General features: G+C 47.5%; 1 long non-coding RNA gene across 1 annotated transcript; it reads right to left on the reverse strand.

Annotated features, from left to right (window-relative positions):
- Positions 1–842: 842 nt before the first annotated feature.
- LOC146829191 (uncharacterized) lies at positions 843–3,697 on the reverse strand. The gene is made up of 3 exons (XR_014961930.1): positions 3,619–3,697; positions 2,059–2,169; positions 843–1,069 (listed from the first exon to the last, which is right to left on the reverse strand). It is a non-coding gene; the product is annotated as an uncharacterized LOC146829191 (long non-coding RNA).
- Positions 3,698–12,945: the final 9,248 nt, after the last annotated feature.

Genomic DNA, 12,945 nt, shown 5'->3' on the forward strand with positions numbered 1-12,945 from the left:
GGCATAGCCAAGTCGACAAAACTATAGTTTGTAACTCTGTCTAGTAGGCTATCCTCATAATAACCAGCATTCAGTTTTTTTGTCAAATATTTGAGCATATAATTGTTGCTCGGTAAATTCTGTGATGTACTTCATTCAACTACTCCTATAACAGTCTCTCAAAGGCGATTGACTATCTCCTTTTCTTTTTTTGGAAATGCTGCCACCCTGCCAGTGTATACTACTACTACTATACTACCACCACCACCCCAATCATGGCATGTATGAAAAAGGAAACCATCTTCACCATGCAGCCAGTGCTGTGCCACAGTTGGACATAAACATCAAGCACCGGTAAGAGAGAACGTTGGGGCAGGCAGAATCAATAATGGACATGTTGTCAATGATGTCAGTTTCAAACACCACTCCAAAGAATGCATAGTAGGACCAGTCAATGAGTGAGGTGTGTCGCATCTATCTGTTTGTGTCTTATACAGTCAGCAAATTATTGAAATCAAACACACGCTATGGGCGGCCATGCACCAGCAAAGAAACAGTGTGATGTAAAACAGTTACCCCACCTACAAAACATTAACAACATTGCATGTAACATAGAAAAATATATTTAATTGACCCTAACAAATAAACTAAACCCACAAAAGCTAACCCACCCACCTCCCTAACCCCAACGACTGTCCATAGAAATAGAGAACGCCCAAACGAGTGAAGAACGAACAGGAATTAAAAAAGGGGCAGTGACAGGGACTAACTGGTGGGGCGGGACTGGAGGAGGACACGAATCTGGTCCTCTAAATGGGTGACGCGGCGTCTAAGGCCGCGGCAGTTGCAGCCACAGTGGGGGGGGCACCGGAGATGGCACGGTGGCGGCGGGCAGCCGCCAGACGGTGGCGCCGTACCGCTGGAGGGCGGTGGCTGGGGCCCGGGGCACTGGAGGAGGCTTGAATTGCTGCTGCAGTCTCCTCCTCCTCCTCGGCTAGGACCACCAGCCGCCGGTATTCATGCTGGATTGCCTCCAGCTTCCGGCGCCGTGCCTTGGCGGCCAACTCCTTCCGGTTGATTTTCGGAGTAGCTGTGTATCAAAAAGAAAAAAACAAGACAATTGTAAAATATAGTCTTAATAAAACAGTAGGACAAGGTAATTATTTACACACATAGTGGCATGGTAGAGTAGCACTATAAAATAAAGCACAGTAGTACATAACATTTTAAATGTCGCCCGTCCTTCTTCCTTCCACCTGTCTTACACTTTTTAGTTGAACAGTGCACCAGGTGCTCTTCTCCATAAAAATTTCAAAGCGGAGTTGAAATCAGATAGATGAGGCCATTGGTTACTCAATACTCTGGCTCCTAGTCCTATACCAATTAAAGGGAATTCTAGTCTTCTAGTTCACTCTTCAAACGTCCCCAAGAACTCATACTTACTTACGACATCGGATAGCGGGCGGACTTTGTCCGCCCGCCATCCGACTGCTAAAAAGGGTGGGGGTCCCGTGGGGACAATTAATTAGGATGATGCGCCCGGCACAGTGGCGGGCGCACCCTGTTATTTTAAATTTAAATTCTGGTTGGCTTTGCTGAAAGCAATGCTAAAATGTTGTGCTGCTTTTCCAAGCACAACATGACGGGCCTCGCATGGAGCCTGTCACGTTTTGCTTTGAAAGTCGGGGGGGTACCATAGCATCGGTAGGTACCCTCCATGGGGGCCCCCAAGCATACTCTGCAATGTGTGCATGCCTTTCCGTGGCGGACGGTAATGCCGCCACGCAAAGGCATTCCAAAATGCAGATTATATGGCTGCCGGTGTGGTGAGAGAGACACCACCGCCATATTGAACCCTTTTCCGCCTAGACATGTCTGAATATTTTCTACAGGGATGGCGGGAGGTTTGCCCCTGCTGTGATGGCAGTGAATTCCAGCCAGCCCGGCGGGGGCAATACGCCCACCATACTAATGGGGCCCTAATTCACAACTTTACAGTATACATATACATACAGTACACCTTTGCAGTGAGTGTGCTGTCAAGTTCAACAATAGTTAAAGATTATGAATCTAACTTACCACCGCCTGCCACTGGTGCTGCCACTCCCCCTCCGTTGCTATCTGCAACTGCCGCATCCTCGCCCTCTGCGTCGCCTTCGCTGGCCCCAGCAATGGTGGTCGGTAGTGCGCCTAGAAAACATTACACATTTATTAGGCAACATATACACCTCCCCCCTATTGATCAGTAGCAAGGTTGAAAAATGAGTTAATACTAACATAAATCACTAGTACAAATCAGGTAGTAGTAGAGTAGACACTAAGTTATATGATCATTGTAGCATTTGCTTCATTAGCCCTAGCCATGCACATGTGACGTTACCTTTACCTTGCAGCTTCTTAAGACACCTTTGAGCCCACATGACCTGCCTCACACTGCTACTGTCTAGTCTACGCGCTGCGTACAGGCGGTCAACAAACATTAACAAGCCACTTTTTTAGGAAGAACTGGTGTACTACTGTTACTGTTAGTCCATATTGCTTATCCATAGATGCTACACTTTTTGGCACGGCTGAGAAATGCTTGCAAGTTGCAATATACTAACGCACACCATTTCTTTTTTCGCATTACAGACGCAAGATTCGCTTCTACAAACCAGAGCTTCTGAACGATGCACCAACTACCAGTACTAGGTTCTTCTGAGGTGAGGGGTCCCTTCACTCACATCTTCATTTATAAATGTATATAAACTAAATTGCTATGGGATGGTGGTGCTGCCTTCCACCACTTCAGTTATCATGATTTAATTCCCAACTGTATAAGTGTAACAATGTATATTGTTTTAATGTTATTGATTTGCCGGTTGGTGCTGCTAAGAAAACAGTGTACAGACCTTCTCAAATTGAAATAAAATTTTTAAACTTACATAGACTTTGTGGTATTTGGTGTGGAGTGGACTAACTTACACGATTGAGCAAATTAAAGTAAGGGTGTGCATGTGAATTGCTTCCACGACAGAGGTTGGGTGTGTTAATGTTCTGGGTTGTCTACTTGTTGGTTATCTTGGGGGGAGGGTTCCGAGACCTAATAGGTATGACAAGACAGTACTATAGTCAAGCAGTGGAATTGTGGTGGGTGCGGAATTTCTGATTGAGGTGTGCAAGGAAGGTCCAACCTACCATCACCAACATCCTATTTTCTGGTGCAAATGTATGTGCAAGATCCCTACAACAGTTGTATGTCCTATAGGGTATCATATCAAAATATTAAGAAATCTGGTAGGGCTGTTGCTGTGAATTTTCAAAGCCTAAACATCAACAAGAGTAAAAAGTAGTACAAGACAACGACCCAACGGATTGTATGAGCTACTGGTGAATATGAGTTTTATATTACAACCTTTCACAAAGAGTGGCACTGGCCAACTGGGAAAGACTAGCTACTACAGTACAGACAGACAGACTGATAGTATGTAGTAGTACTCAGTCATCATAGCGGAGGCAGGGATAAGCTTTTTGAAACCGTACAGATCGAAGGATAATTGGTGGTAAAAAAATAGCATTTGGAAACACACTATAGTTCGGGAGAAATGGGGCAGTAAAAGTTATGGAATAAGAAATATTATTAAAAACAAGAAGACTTACTGGGGCCAGCAGAGGAGCCCTCAGCGGTGTCCTCCTCGTGGTGTTCCTGTCCCGCCGACTGCCCAGTCCCTGCCCGTCTGCCCCTGGGTGCTGATGAACAGGAAAGATATAAGAAAGAGACAAACATTGATGGATGGTGTCAACTTAAGCAAATACAATATTTTTCAACAACGGTCAAAAAACACTTATGTAAACAATTGCAATAACTACATTGACCGATCTCATCTGGTCAACATGTAATATCGGGGGATTCGCAGTTCGACTACTTAAGTTACTATTTATCAACAGTAATCCATTCTTCCATTCTGATTCCAGAAAACTAAGTTACAAGTAAGCCTAAGTATTAGTACAACGTACCACCCAACCTAGCCCACCTATTCCAGGCATGCCAATTGTACATTAAGTATGCATTTCGACTGTATTCCTCAATAATGTGTATGATCCAATCATGGAGGACACATGAACATGACTACATTTTTTGTATACACCAAATTTTGGTTTGATTGATGCTGATCTGCTACTGCTAAGTAACTGCAAAGCCTACCTCCACTCATTGAACAAACTAGAAAGGTTCTAAAGACTGGCGTACTAGCAGCACGTCACGTAACTGAGTGAGGGGGGCATCACGCATACCACTAACCAATTAGAAGCTCATACAAAGTACCTAAACCTATGTATCAATCCGCCCCTATCTATTAGTGACAGGACAAAGTAAGGAGTGGACGTGAGTCACTGTAGCATTACGTAACTTAATTTCTCTAAAATAAACTCGTAAAGAATCACGCTAAGCAAGCGCAAACGCAAACCTGCAAACAAGTAAGATTAGTAGTAGCGCAGAAGAGCACCTGTGTCATAATCACAAAAGACTTTTAAACGTTATTAACCTGGAATGTATTGCAAGCAGCAACATTCTAGCTGGTTGGGAGGAAAAAAAGATATTCGCAATATATAACATAGAGCAGAAGAACAGACACAAAGTTGTAATAATTAAATAGGTACTCACCAAGCCCCGGGACCTCCACTCCTAGCAGGTCCAGCAGGTCCTGCTCACGGTCCAGGATCTCGGACCACCGGTGCGTCAGCTGTGCCTGGGTGCGCCGGACCCCGGAGATGCGCGACACTGCCCGGCGCACCTTCCCCCACCGCTGCCGACGCTCCCGGAGGCCGTACCCGGACCCAGGCCTGCCACCTGCTGCCAGGGTTGAGGGGAGGTGGCGCTGCACAAAGAAAATTAGTGCAGCCAACTCCGCCTCCCCAAATAAGGCCCGTGCATGCACCCCTTGTGGGCGCCGCCTTCCGCAAGAAAGGCGGTCGCGGCTCTGGCTGCGCCGGCGAACAGCCCTGCCCTTGGACATGGTTCTGGGGACGGGGCGGGAAAGAAAAGGTAAAATAAATAAAGGAGTAAAGGAAATAAATAGCGGGCAATACAAAGAGAAAAAGTAGCTAAAAAACAAAAAAAAAGTACACAAAAACCAAAAATATAGAGGCAGGAAAATAGTTAGAGAAATAATAAGTAATAAAGATCCAAAAAAAGTGGCTATAAACAAAGGATTGAAAAGATTTAGGGAGGATTGAAAATCAGGCCCCAGAACCATGCAATAGAGTGGAAAACAAGATGGCCGCGCCCGTTGCGACCACGTGCGCAAGTTCGCGCGATATTTTCTCCCTGAGCAAGCAAAAAGCAACGCGATCAAGTAAAAGCGATCGCGAACAGGAAATATCGACCGCGAACATGCATTGCGTGACCCGGAACAGGAAGTAAACAACGCCAGAGGGCGGGACAAGTGAAAACAAGATGGCCGCGCCCGTGAGCGACCGCATGGGTAAGTTGGCAACCTGCGAACACGCAAAAAATACCGCGAACAGGCGGCAAAAAAACTTCCGCATCTTCGAGATATTTCCGGCGTGTTTGCGGAGATTTTCTGCATTCTCGCGATAATTTGCGGAGGTTAATTCCGCAAATTCCGCCCACCCCTAATTCTAATCATCCAGTCAGTACCCATTTACTCATGCAATGACCTAGACACTAACACATGCACTGATACAATCCCCTGAGCACTAGCCATGCAGTCCACCCATCTCCTTGTCACTACCCATGCACTCCTCCAATCACCCAGCCAGCACCATGTACTTATCCAGTGAGTCCGCCAAAACCCAAGCACCTATAAATTCACCATGCACTCTCCTTGCAGTACTCTAATCATCTAGTTACTACTAGGCCTGGGCGAAGCACTACGCTACGCTCGCGTAGTTTGCGAAGTTCGCGCTACTTCGCGCTACGCGAACTGCACGTAGCACAGTGCGAACACGCGTAGCGTAGTGTTGCATAGTGCTGCGGTCATTTTTTGCTTGCTCGCGGTCCTCAACGTCAAGTTGGCGACCGCGAGCAAGCAAAATGACATCCTGGCGAGACTTTTTCCTTGTTCGCGATCGCGAGCATGGAAAATAAACCTCCCGGCGAGATTCCCAATGCGAGAAGGTCAGGTTTCTCATTGCGAGGGGTCGCGTATGCTCGCGACCGCTCGCGATGAGAAACTACCAGTTCGCGTTGAGAAAGCTGCAGCTCGAGTAAAAATCTACTCGAGCAGCAGAAAACTACAGCTCGCACTGTGCAAGATGCCATTTTCAATGATTGCACAGTGCCGGTTGCTTGTCCGCACTGTGCAATCATTGAAAACAACATCTTGCACAGTGCGAACATGTTACTTCGCAGTTCGCGAAGTGCTACGCGTAGCTCGCGTAGCTCGCGTAGTGCGAACTTCACTTTGCGTAGCTTCGCGAAGTGCTACTTCGCGAACTACGCCCACCCTTAGTTACTACCCATGAACTCATGCAATGACCAAGGCACTAACACATGCAGTGCTATAATCCACTGTGCACTATTCATGCAATACTCTAAACACCTAAACACTACTCATTCACTCCTCAAATTACCCAGAAAGTACCCATGTAGTGCAGGAAACCCAATGTGATTTCAAAAGAAAGCATTTAATTGTTGTTTATGTAGAACATGTTTCTTTAGTAATAGAATAGTATATTTCTATATAGTTATTTTAATAATATTATATGTGTTTTACATTTTTTTTCAGATATTCTTCATCATCATTAAGAAAGACTTACCATGACCAAAAAAACACAAGAGAAAACAATACTATTTAAAGAAAAGACAACAGAAAGAATTAGTTGAACTACAACATGTGGGAAAAAAGAAAAAGTCTTGTGGTAAGAGAACAACATAATTTATTAAAAGAGTTTCAAGGGCTAGAAAGGGTTTTGACAATGAGGAAAATAGAAAGAATACCTCAAGAAGAAGGAAATGAAAAAAGGACAAATTAATGGTAAATCACGGTCTGAAAAATCAATCAATGCTAAAAGAAGAATGGATCAATTTTGTGAAATAAGGAAACGTATGTTTCAGACTAGAGTAGTACAAAATATATTAAACAATGGTAAGAAATATTTTAAAAAACAGCATTTTATGAAAAGAAAAAACAGATTGAAACTATTGTTGAAAAGGCTTTTGAATTAAAAAGGAAATTATTCATTTTACTTTTAAACAGATTGCGATCATTAGATAAGCCACTGCATTTTATGAAGGTCAAAAGTAAAAAGAAGAGACTAATTAACTGAACTAACTTTTGTGATATTTTTTGGGGTGAATGGAAGCACACTTCAAGTTCAGAGCCTTTTTTTAATGAAAAGGACTATTTTCAAACCAATACATTAGTTCATGCAGTTCTTTCCAGTGGCCGTGCTTATGAAGTGAAAAACGGTTCTGCAATTGAAAAAGAAAAGATGGTTCCTAGAAATGTAAAAGAAGTGATAGCTGATGAAGTTCTAGGGAGACATACTAAAGCCCCAGTGTATACTTGGGATTGTAGTAGTATTTGTAGTATACAACAGGAGTCAGATTATATTTTACACAATTTCTTACGAGAGTATAGTAATCAATCAATCAATCAGTTCATTTGTAGAGTGCACTACTTACCTGTGAGGGTCTCAAGGTGCTGGGGGAGAGGGGTGCTGCTACTTCTTGAACAGCCAGGTCTTGTGGAGTCTCCTGAAGGCCAGCAGGTCCTGGGTCTGTCGTAGGTGGATGGGGAGGGTGTTCCAGGTTTTTTCGGTGAGGTGGGAGAACGATCTCCCGCCGGCGGTTGCTCGATGGATGCGGGGGACAGTGGCAAGGGCGAGGTCAGCGGAGCCAAGCTGGCGGTTAAGGGTTTAGAAGGTGAGTCGTTCATTGAGGTACACTGGTCCGGTGTTGTGGAGTGCTTTGTGAGCATGGGTGAGGCGCTTGAAGGTGACCCTCTTGTTGACGGAGAGCCAGTGCAGGTCGTTCAGGTAGGCTGTGATGTGGCTGTGGTGGGGGATGTCGAGGATGAGGCATGCAGAGACGTTCTATATGCGTTGTAGTCGTTTCTGGAGTTTGGCTGAGGTTCCTGCGTAGAGAGCGTTGCCGTAGTCCAGTCTGCTGCTGACGAGGGCCCGGGTGACCGTCCTTCTTGTTCCGGTGGGGATCCATCTGTAGATCTTGCGGAGCATGCGAATGGTGTTGAAGCAGGAGGAGGAGACAGCGTTTACTTGCTGGGTCATTGACAACGCGGAGTCCAGGATGACTCACAGGTTGCGTGCGTGGTCAGTGGGCATCGGTGCAGCTCCCAGTGTGGCGGGCCACCATGAGTTGTCCCAGGCGGAGGGGGTGGATCCGATGATAAGGACCTCCGTCTTGTCCAAGTTCAGTTTCAGGCAGCTGTTCATCATCCATTCGGCGATGGCCTTCATTCCTTTGTGGAGGTTGGATTTGGCAGTGGTGGGGGCCTTGGTGAGGGAGAGGATCAGCTGGGTGTCATCGGCGTATGAGGTGATGTTGAGGTCATGCGATCGAACGATGTTGGCGAGCGGTGCCATATAGATGTTGAAGCGTGTTGGGCTGAGGGACGATCCTTGGGGTACACCACAGATGATCTTGGTGTCTTTAGAGCAGAATGGGGAGGCGGACACTCTGGGTTCTGCCGGTGAGGAAGGAGGTGGTCCAGTCCAGTGCTTTGTCACGGATCCCTGCATTGTGGAGGCGTGCGCAGAGGGTGTGGTGGCAGGCGGTGTCAAAGGTGGCCGAGAGGTCCAGGAGGATGAGGGCCGCAGTTTCTCCATTGTCCAGCATGGCCCTGATGTCGTCGGTGGCGGTGATGAGGGCTGTTTCGGTGCTGTGGTTGCTGTGGAATCCAGATTAGGATGGGTCCAGGATGTTGTTCTTTTCGAGAAAGGAGGTCAGTTGCCTGTTAACAATGTTCTCAATGACTTTCACCAGGAACTGGAGGAGGGAGATGGGTCGGAAGCTCTTCAGGTCCTTGGGGTCTGCCTTGGGTTTCTTGAGTAGAGCGGTAATCTCGGCTTGCTTCCAGATCTCCCGGAAGGTGGCGGTTTCGAAGGAGCTGTTGATGAAATTGCAGAGATGGCGTGTGATGGTGGAGCTTGCTTTGTTGAAGACGTGGTATGGGCACGGGTCAGATGGTGAGCTGGAGTGGATGGTGTTCATGATTTTGATGGTGTCTTCGTCATTAATGTGGGTCCAGGAGAGCAGGGGGTAGATGTGGCTGGGAGGCGGTGAGTCTGAGGTGTCTGTGTCTGTCAGGGGGCATGGTTGCTGAAGCTGTCTTGGATGTCTGCGATCTTGTGGTGGAAGAAGGTGGCTAGGGATTCGCAGAGGTCTTGTGATGGCTGTATGTCGTTGGAGTTGAAGCTGGGGTTGGAGAGTTCCTTCACGATGTTGAAGAGCTCTTTGCTGTTGTGTGCGTTGTTGTCAATACGTTCTTTGAAGGAGGTCCTTTTGGCGGTTCGGATGAGTTGGTGGTGTCTGCGGATGGCACTCTTATAGGCTGTGTTGCTGTCTGGTGTCTGTTCATGGTGCCACTTCTTCTCAAGCCTACAGCAGGCCTGCTTTGATGCCTGGAGGTCGGAGGTGAACCAGATGGCTTTTCTGTCGGTGCGTCTGTTCCAGGGTTTCTTGATTGGAGCGAGAGTGTTGGCGCAGTTGTCGATCCATTGCCTGAGGTTGAGGGCGGTGGAGTCGGTGTCAGTAGTGTCCGTTGCTGAGTTTCGGGTGAGGGTGGTGGCTAGCTGGTTTTCTGTGACTTTGCTCCAGCTGCGGTGGGGAGCCCGTTGTGTGCGGTGGTACATGGTAGGCTTCTCGAAAGTGAAGTGGACGCAGCGGTGGTCGGTCCAGTGGTGTTCGGTGGTGTGGCTAAAGGTGACATGGTTGCTGGCGGAGAAGATGGGGTCGAGCGTGTGTCTGGTGGAGTGGGTGGGAGTCGTGATGAGCTGTTTGAGTCCGAGGTTGGTGAGGTTGTCGAGCAGGGTGGTGGAGTTGCTGTCGTTGGTGTTCTCGAGGTGGGAGTTCAGGTCTCCGAGGAGGATGTAGTCCGTGGGAAGAGGTGTGGCGCCGTGGCCAGGGCGACTGACTCCGCAATTTGGGGATCACGGTTCAATCCCCGGCACCGGCGGCAGATTAGCCCGGAACCATGTGACTCTGGGCAATAGCTTACTTAATCTTCCCGACGGCCCCCATCGCCTAGAGTCCCTTATGGGTGATTGTTCGCGCTTTACAAATGTGGATATTATTACTATATTAAAGGGCGTGCGTGCTGACGAAGTCAGCGATGGAGTCGCTGAATTGCGGCCCGGGGGCTGGGTGGTCTGTAGATGAGGGTTCCTCTGAGGGTGGTGTTGGGGTCGGTGTGGATCTGTAAGTACAGGTGTTCATTGGAGATAAGCGTGTCGTCGGTGCTGGTCGAGATTCTGAGGGTGTTTCTGTGGACGATGGTGATTCCTCCTCCTGTACCGTTGGTGTGGTCCCCGTGGGTGATCTTGTATCCGTCAGGGATGGCTATGGCGATGTCCGATGCCGAGGAGGGACTCATCCATGCTTCCGTCAGGAAGGCGACGTCTGGAGAGGAGGAGTCGAGTAGGTCCCAGAGTTCGATGGCGTGCTTGCTGGTGGGGCGGGTTTTGAGTAGAATGCATCAGCGGCTGTTGCGTCCTACACCGGTGGACGTAGTGGTGGTTTGGAGGCTGGTATAGCTGCAGTTGCTGCAGGAGAAGGGTCCATGGGTGCGCTTAGGTGTGGCCCGGAAGCAGGTGTGTTATCGGCCGGTGTTGAGTGCATGGAGGGTGATGGCGTCATAGCGGCGTTGGGTGTCGTGGTGTTTGCGAGGGCCAGGGGGTCTGGCACTGGGAGCGGTCCAGGTGCAGATGGGCTTGCCTTATTCGCACCTACCTGAATGACCAACTCGGGTTTTGGCTAATTAGCAGCAAGGCCAAGCCACATATAATCAACAAAACTAACCAGTGCCAATGCTGCACCTAATTCAAACTAAACACTAGAGCATGAACTGAATAAAACAGTTTCACGAGAGACCACTTTTTCCGTTTGATATAAATCAACATTTATTTATAATTCATCCATTTATTTGTCAATTTGTGTCTTTTTTGATATCACAATTATCACATATTCAAGAAAAAAAGAGAAGAGAACCACATAAATATATACATTTACATAAACTAATTTTTTGTGACACCCCTACTTGCATACAACAGTCAATCATACATACTAAACATACACTCTCACACAACCACCAACATCACTAATTATAATTGAAAAACATACTTCATAAATAAATCAAATGTTGACTTCTTTCTGAAACCATTTATGCAAGAAGTGAAATCATACTTGCAAGACACCACGGACTTTTTGGATAAACTAAGCATAATGGAATTTGAAGAAAATACACATTTTTTGGTCACGTTAGATGTAACATCTTTGTACACAGAGATTCCACAAGACGAAGGATTGGCAGTACTGGAAACATTTCTCAACAGTAGACCAAAACCTGAAAAGGTTCCGACACAATTCATCATGGATCTAGCCACCTTTGCCTTGAAAAACAACTATTTTTTCTTCAAAGATGAATATTTCCTTCAAATTAAAGGCGTCGCTATGGGCTGTCCATTCGCCCCAGAGCTGGCAGTCCTTTATATGTCCAAGTACGAAGAGAAATTCGTATATAACAACAACCCTTTTTCCAATTACATCGGCCACTGGGTCCGGTACATCGACGATGACACAAATTGACAAATAAATGGATGAATTATAAATAAATGTAGATTTATATCAAACGGAAAAAGTGGTTTCTCGTGAAACTGTTTTATTCAGTTCATGCTCTAAGTGTTTAGTTTGAATTAGGTGCAGCATTGGCACTTATTCGCACCTACGGCATGCCAGCAGCAGCACAGCGGCTGCCTTAAGAAGGGGAGCTGGGAGGGAGGAGTAGCTGGGAGACAGGAGCAGGTCGAATGGGTGCATGGGGGTGGGGCCAAGGGAGATGCAGCAGCGGGAAAGGGAGAGCGGAAACGGGCAGGAAATTCGAGACACGATACAATGCTACAACAGGAGAATTACACCAGCAAACCGAAATACAGAAAATAAAAACAGAGACACACAGGCAATAAACAGTGGCAGACAGGCAGAAGGGGGCACAGGGGGTACAGAAAAGGATTACACTAAATAATGGAAATACGGAAAATAAAACAGAAGGCAGACAGGCAATAACAGAGGCAGACAGGCAAAGGGGGCACAGGGGGCACACATATACTTACGGCTCCCCACTGGGCCACCAGGGATGAGGCACAGGTGGAAGCCTGTGGGTGGAGGAGGTCTTCGAGCTCATGGCAGCAGCAGCAAGCGGGACACAGGCGCACAGGTGGTGCTGTGCAGCATGGGGAGCAACCTACCTGAGAACAGGGTCAAGGGTCGCTCTCCTCACAGCGCAGCTGCTGCCATAAGAAGGGGAGGTGGGAGGGAGGAGCAGCTGGGAGGTGGGAGTGGGATGAATGGGTGCGAGAAGGGGTGGGGCCACGGGGGAGGCTGCGGCGGGAAAAGGAGAGCGGAACGGGTGGGAAATGCGAGGCACAATATAATGCAACAACAGAAGAATTACACCAGAAAAACGAAATACAGAAAATACAAACAGAGGCAGACAGGCAATAAACAGAGGCAGACAGGCAAAGGGGGCACAGGGGGCACACAGATACTTACGGCTCCCCACTGGGCCACCAGGGATGAGGCACAGGTGAAAGCCGGCGGGTGGAGGAGGGCCTTGAACTCACAGCAGCAGCAGCATGGGCACACAGGGGGTGGTGTGCGGCGTGGGGAATGACCTGACTGAGAACAGTGTGAAACAAAAGATTAAGATGCTGCAAGGTCTAGATCTTTGCAAATTGAGTAAAGATACTGGTTTGCAAGGTTATTCTCTGGCTTGTCTTTCTAGAAAA

This window comes from Triturus cristatus, chromosome 5_2 (genome assembly GCF_964204655.1).
Source record: "Triturus cristatus chromosome 5_2, aTriCri1.1, whole genome shotgun sequence".
NCBI classification, from domain to species: Eukaryota; Metazoa; Chordata; class Amphibia; order Caudata; family Salamandridae; genus Triturus; species Triturus cristatus.